Source organism: Peromyscus leucopus, chromosome 7, assembly GCF_004664715.2.
Source record: "Peromyscus leucopus breed LL Stock chromosome 7, UCI_PerLeu_2.1, whole genome shotgun sequence".
Lineage (NCBI taxonomy): Eukaryota > Metazoa > Chordata > Mammalia > Rodentia > Cricetidae > Peromyscus > Peromyscus leucopus.
This window is the reverse complement of record NC_051069.1, coordinates 15,570,200-15,577,795: the sequence shown is the minus strand read 5'-3', so window position 1 is coordinate 15,577,795 and position 7,596 is coordinate 15,570,200.

Genomic DNA, 7,596 nt, shown 5'->3' with positions numbered 1-7,596 from the left:
ATACACAGTGAGCGGCTGTCTCAAAATAAATAAATGAATAAATAGGAATAGAAAAATAGGAAATAGCTTTGAAAAAAGCCAGAAAAAAAAAGAAAGAGATAATAATATACAGACGTGAACAGCAAGAATGAAGAAAGACCAAGGCAAATGCTTAAGAGCACAGAACTTGGGTGGCTCTGAGACTCTTTGGAGACATGGAGCTGGGGGAGTAGGAAGACAGGCAGTCATTGTGAGTGGTGTTTACATAGCAAACCCCTGTAGGCTCTCCACAGCCAAGGCCATTCCCCTGTCCTGCCAGCCAATGGCTTCTGCCCCTCACCCACACCACCCCAGGCCTGGAAGAGGGCTTTCTGTGGGTGGGATACACTGCAGGGATTCATTGCCCAGAATAAGGGTCCATTGTCTGGTTCTAGGCTGCCAGAGCCCGGGCCTCACTCCCACAGCTGGCATGACGGGAGGGATCGAAGGGAAGCAGACAAGAGCAAGTGCAGGAGAGGCGAGGAAGGCTGAAAGAGGCTGAGCAGGAAGAACACGAGCCCCCAGGCCAACCAGAAGGAAGAGCCCTGGGTGACAGGTGGGACAACTGAGTTCTCTCCTCAGTCCACCCACATGGTCCCTTATTCTGTATAAATGTGCTGAATTTCTAGGCAGTTGTTGGGATGTCTCCATCAAAGCACACAGGTACCCATTCCAGCTTCTCTGTATGGGTGTCTGTCATTTCTTCATTCCCCAGAGACCCACTTAGGTCAGTCTTTAAGCTGTGAAGGTCATGACACATATAAATAAAAATAACAAAAATAAGTATTTTTTTAAGGAAGGTAATTCCCCACAGGTATGCCCAGAGGGCCATTTCCCAGTGAATTCTTGATTCTCCCAAGCTGACATGAACACTAACCATTACACACATGTAGACATACGTTACGTATGAGACAGTGTCTGGTACATAATAAACATTCAGTGAATATTTAACTCCTACAGCAGTCGGTATTTCTGTTTCTTATTGACAGAGTGGGAGAGCCTGAGCCAAACCATGTAATAGCATTAACATTTCAAGCTTGAAGGATGCCACATCTGCTCCCATGCCTTTACTCAAAGCATGTCATAAAGGTAATCCCAAAATAGGTCTAGAGAGGAAAGCTTCCCATATAGGATGATGAGGAAAGTCACATGACAAATGGCAGTGTTTAATCCCATTGTAGGGAGATACAAATGACTGAGTGCAGTAACCTAGTCAGTCACCCACAGAGCCAGTTCCAAGCTGTTTGTGTTCCCTGTCAAGCTATGGCCAAATGAGGCATGTCCACCCAAGGATCTCCAGGACAACATCTACATTACAGGTCAATAAACAAGTGAAAATATTAGCTTTTACTGAACTTTTGACTCATCAAAGGAAATGCTAAGTCTTATGAAGCAACCACTATTATCCTCATTTATAAATGAAGCAAGAGAGCATCAGAGATGTAATCAATCCACCCAAGGAAATAGAATGGATGGATCTAAGAAATGGATGATCTATTATCTGTTTAAGATCTATTTATTTTACTGTATGTATGTTTTTCCTGCATGTATATCTGTGGTGGTAATCTAATTGTACTGAAATGTGATTTTGATTGTATGTTAATAAATAAAGTTGCCCGGGGGTCAGAGCTATTAGAGCCATAGCCAGAGTGTGGCGGTGGTGGCACACGCCTTTAATCCCATAGATCTCTGTGTGTTCAGGGATACAGCCAGCATTGGAGACATACGCCTTTAAGACCTAGGGGGCTGTACATACAGACAGTGACGAGGCAGTCACGTGTTTGGGTTTACAAACAATGAGAAGGCAGAACAAAATACTATAAAGAGAGAACAGACAGGATATAGCTCTCTTTCGGGAGCTGGGACACAGCAGGAGGAAGGGTGAGATTTTAGCTCTGAGCTCTGACCTCTTGGCTTTCTCTTTTACATTGTTTCTGTGTTTCTTATTTAATAAGACGGTTGGTTACATCTACATATATCTATGTACCACGTGTGCCTAGTGCTCTTGAAGACCAGAAGAGGACATCAGATGCCTTGAAACTCGAGTTACAGATGGTTGTGAGCCACCATATGGGTGCTGAAAATCAAACCAGGTTCCTCTGGAAGAGTACCCAGGGCTCTTAACCTCTGAGCCATCTCTCTGACCCTAAGATCTTTAGGCTGGGTGTAATAGTGTTAATTATCAACCTGGCATGGTCTAGAATCACCCAAGAAGGGAGTCTCAATGAACAATTGTCTAGAGTAGGTTGGTCTATAGTCATATCCATGGAGGGATATCTTGATTTTGTTAATTGAAGTGGGAAAACCCATACACTTTGGCATCATTCCCTAGGCTGAACTATATAAGAGTGGAGAGAGGCAGCCAAGCGGTAGCATGCATGCATTAATTTGTTGCTTGCTGCTCTTGAGTGTAATGTGAATAACTGTCTCCCTTAAACTGCTTCTGTCATGGTATTTTATCACAGCAACCGGAAACGAAACTCCGAGGCTGGGTTTTCCCAGAGGCAGACTGCGGTAAGGGAGTAAATACAAATGATCTGATTTAAATGAAACAAGGGAATGAAGGGAAACAATGTAGGAAAGAATAACGAGCGTGTTACTAATGTGAGCAACCAAAGCTTGACCCTACTGGGGTATTCAGTACAGAAGACAATTAGGGCCTCCCACCAAAGGAGTCCACTCCTGGCACTTCTCAACAGAGAATGCTCTCGGGCGGAAAGTACCAGGAACTTGCAGTAAAGAATCACAAGGAGCAGAGTGGTGGTGGCTCACACCTTTAATCCCAGCAGAGGTAAGCGGATCTCTGTGAGTTTGAGGCCAGCCTGGTCTACAGAGGACAGGACAGGCTCCAAAAGCTACACAGAGAAATTCCATCTTGAAATAAACCAAATCATCATCATCATCATCATCATCATCATCATCATCATCACAAGAAATGACTAAGCCTATGTATCCTGAATAATGGACGTTAACAGCTTAGATGCAAGATTGTAAAACATCTGTAGCGAACTTCTGCCCTCCAGGGTTTTCCCATTGTGTTGTAAGCCTGTATTCAAGACCTCCTCCCTCCTTCAATAAACGGCATTCGGCATTACAAAAATAATAATAGGGGCTGGAGAGATGGCTCAGAGGTTAAGAGCACTGACTGCTCTTCCAGAGGTCCTGAGTTCAATTCCCAGCAACGATGTAGTCGCTCACAACCATCTGTAATGAGATCTGGTGCCCTCTTCTGGCCTGCAGACATACATGCTGTATACATAATAAATAAATAAATCTAAAAATAATAATAATAATAATAATAATAAAGTTTTTTTTTAAAAAAAAAAAAGAAGAAGAAATGACTAAGGGTTTGGAGAGGGCACTCCACTGCCTCCGTGACAACGCTTGAAAACCAGCTATTACCCATACCCTTGGGTATTTGCACTACGCTCTCTCTCGCTCTCTCTCTGTCTTTCTCTGCAGTGGGAAGGAGGATGGGGAGAACTCAGAACCTTTTGTATTCAAAGGAGAAGACTCCAAGGTTTGGAAATGTAGTTCAGTGATAGATCTCCGGTCCTTGGAGTCTCCTTTCTTCCTTTTTTTTTTTTTTTTTTTTTTTTGTGTGTGTGTGTGTGTGTGTCTGTCTGTCTGTCTGTCTGTCTGTCTGTGAATGGGTTTGTACAAGTGAATACAGTGCTCAAGGAGGCTCAGGTAGGATATCAGAAGTGTAAGGAAGGCCTAAGTAACACAGTGAATTCAGGGCCAATCTGAGCAACTTAATGAGATCCTGTCTCAAAATAGAAAGTGAAAAGAGGTGGGCTGGAGAGGTGGCTCAGCTAAGAGCACTTTGTTGTTCTTGCAGAGGACCTGGGTTCGGTTCTCAGCACTCATACGGCGGCTTACAACTCTCTGTAATTTCAATTCCAAGGGATCCTATGCCACCTGCTGACCTCTGACCTTTGGTGGCACCAGCATGCATGTGGTTCATATACATACATGCAGGCAAAAACACTCATTCACATAAAATAAAATAAATAAATCTAAAAATCTCTTTAAAAAGTGAAAAGAGGACTGCCAATATAGCTCAGTGGTGGAGCACTTGTCGAATACACACAAGGTCCTAGGTTTAATCCCAAGCACCCTAGTAAAGTAGGTGGTTAACTAATTAAAATGGGCAAATAAGGGGCCTGAGGATGTTGCCTAGGTAACCCAAGGCCTTTAGGTCAATTCCCAGCACTACATAAAACTAGGTGTGGTGGTTCAGGCTTGCAATTCTAACACTTGAGAGGTGGCAGCAAGTCAATCAGAAACTGAAGAACATCCTCAATACTACATAGCATGTTCCAGGCTAGAGTACATAAGATCTGACTCGAGACAATAGAATAGGAGTAGTGCTGGAGATGTACCTTAGTGGTAGAACACTTGCCTGGCATATTCAAGGCCTTGAATTAAATCCCCAGAAATGGGGTGTCAGGAACAAATAATCCAAGTAATTGGCATAAAAACCTCTCCAAAGAAGATACAGGAATGGCCAATAGCCATATAAAATACATGCTCAATGTAATTAGTCATCGAGTACATGTGTGCCAACTCACACTCACTGGCGTGGCGCTGACTTAAAGCCATGTGAGTTTTGGTGGGGAATGGAGCAACCACACTACTGCAGGGCTGGCAGGAGCGTAAGTGATGTCACCACTTTGGAAAATTGTTGCTCTAATCCTTAAATTTAATTGATTTTTTGTGATGCTAAGGATATAACCCAGGGTCTGGTGCATGCCAAATACACGCTTTAGCACTGAGCTACCCTCCCAGACTACCCCCAAAAATGTAACATAAGGTCAGATATGGTGGTGCACACCTGTAATTCCAGTACCTGGAGACCAAGGCAGGAGGATCGTCAGTTTGAAGTCTGTCTCAGCTCTATAGGAAAACCCTGTCTCAAGAAAGGAAGAAAGAACAAAAGGAAATCATTTGATCTACCCCTATAGGGTATAATGCCAAGAGAAATGAAAACACAGACATAATGATCATAATAATCATCACAAATTTTTAAATAATATTTAAAAACCAGAAACAACTATTAATAAAAGAATAAATTGCCATCTATTATTTAAAATATGAGCTTGCCAAGGACCCAGCTTCGATTCCCAGCGCCCATATGGTGGTCACAACCATCCATAACTCCAGTTCCAAAGCATCTGATGCCTTACTCTGACCTCTCAGGCATCAGGCACACATAGTGCACTTATATACATGAAGGCAAAACACTCATATACATAAAATAAAATAAAAAATCTAAATAAAATCAAATATAGACCAGGTATGGTGGCTACTGCCTTTAATCCCAGCACTTGGAAGGCAGAGGCAGGTGGATCTCTGTAAGTTCAAGGCCATTCTGGTTTACATAGTGAGTTTCAGGACATCCAGGGATACATAGTGAGATGCAGTCTCAAAAATAAAAATAGGACAGTGGTGGCACACACCTTTAATCCCAGCACTTGGGAGGCAGAGGCAGGAGGATTTCTGAGTTCTGGTCTGCAGAGTGAATTCCAGGACAGCCAAGGCTACACAGAGAAATCCTGTCTCAAAAAAACGAACAAACAAATAAATAATAAAATAAAAATAGCCTGTCGGTAGTGGCGCACGCCTTTAATCCCAGCACTCGGGAGGCAGAGCCAGGCGGATCTCTCTGAGTTCGAGGCCAGCCTGGGCTACCAAGTGAGCTCCAGGAAAGGCACAAAGCTACACAGAGAAACTCTGTCTCGGAAAAAAACCAAAATAAATAAATAAATAAAATAATAATATATTATTGAACAATAGAATTCAATAAACAACTGACACAAAATATAGCTGAATTACAAAACCAAGTTAGACAAAATAAGCCAAATCATAAAAAAAAGGGATGAAGAGATGAAGCTTAATGGCAGGGCCCTTGTCTAGCACATGCAAGGCCCAGGGTTCCGTGCCTAGCACTGAAAAAAAAAAAAATAGAAGGGATAACTCTGCAATGGCAGATACCTGGAATTCCAGCTATTGGGGAGGCTGAAGCAGGAAGATTACAAGTTCTGGGACAATCTAGGCTACATATGAGATCTCATCTCAAAAAGAAAAGAAGAGAAAGAAAAGGAGGCTGGGACTGCGGCTCACTTAGCACAGCACCTGGCTAATATGCAAGAGGCCCTGAGTCCTATCCCAAACACTGTATAAACCAGGCATGGTAGTGCCTGCCTGTAATTCCAGTTCTCAGAGGTGGACGGAGGAGAGTCAGAGGCCGTCCATCCTTGGCTGTGGGAGTCCTAAGCCAAGCCAGGCTGTATAAAACCCTCACTCAAAAACAAACAAACAAAAAAAGATGTGTGTTTTACTGTATATTAACTAACTGCTGTAAAGCTGCTATAAACACACACACACACACACACACACACACACACACACAAAGTGTGGTCTCTGAACAGCAGGAATCTAGGAAACAAGAACAACCCCGGTCCTACCTCCCTGCTCAACCGCCACCGTGCCTCCCTCGACTAGCAGTGCCCACAGTGGACCACTTGGGGGCATGCAAGCCTACAGTGATCAAGGCTGGCAGCGCTAATTCTCCACTACCAAGTCTACTCGGCCCTAACCAGAAGTGCACGGTGCAAGGCAGCATTCCGGCTTCCACACAACCAACCACAACCACCATCACGTTTAGCCAGCAGCTCTGACCATGGAATCCAGAGCACAGCCTGCTGTTCACACATTCAGTTAGAACAGGAATCTTGCAGCTAGCAGGGTCCATCCCAGCCTGTTCCTACAAACGCCCCAGCAAGAAAGAATGCCCTCTACACGTCCTACCCTTCCCTGGTAAGCACCAACCTCGGCCACCAGCCTGGCCCCCAGAGGTCAAAACCACAAGATACATCCTGCTCTTCACCGCATTCTATTGCCCTTCCCAGCCTGACATCCTCTGCCCTGGGTGCTGCCTCACCGGGTCCTCAGAGTCCTCAGCAGACCCCAGCCCTGTCCCTCTCTCCAGAAAGTCTCACTTTTCATCCTTTAACAATATGTTTGCATTTATTGATTGATTGATTGATTGATTGATTGATTGGGAGGTGGTGAGTGTACCACAGGATGGACGCTTGTGGACGTCAGAGGACAGCTTGAGGAGTCCATTCTCTCCTCCCACCTTGTGGGTTCCAGGGACCAAACTCAGGTCCCCAGGCTTGGCAGCAATCACCCTTGCCCAAGAGCCATCTTGCCAGCCCACGTCTTACTTTTCTTTTAGGAACAGTGTGCCAATACCCTCAGGAGCAGGGGCTACTTCTCTACCTTCCTGTTAGGAGCTAAGATGGATGCTGACCACTGTCCTCAGGGACAGCAGGTCCTGGTTTTGTTTGTTTTTACTGTTGTTTTGAGTGTCCTCTTTTTTTGTTTTGTTTTGTCAACTTGACACAGCTGGCATCATCTTGGAAGAGGAAACTTAAACTGAGAAAAATGCCTCCTTCAGATTAGCCTATAAGGGAGCTTATCGGTGGTGGTGGTGGTGGTGGTGGTGGTGGTGGTGGTGGTGGTGGTACACACCTTTAATCCCAGCAATCGGGAGGCAAAGGCAGGTGGATC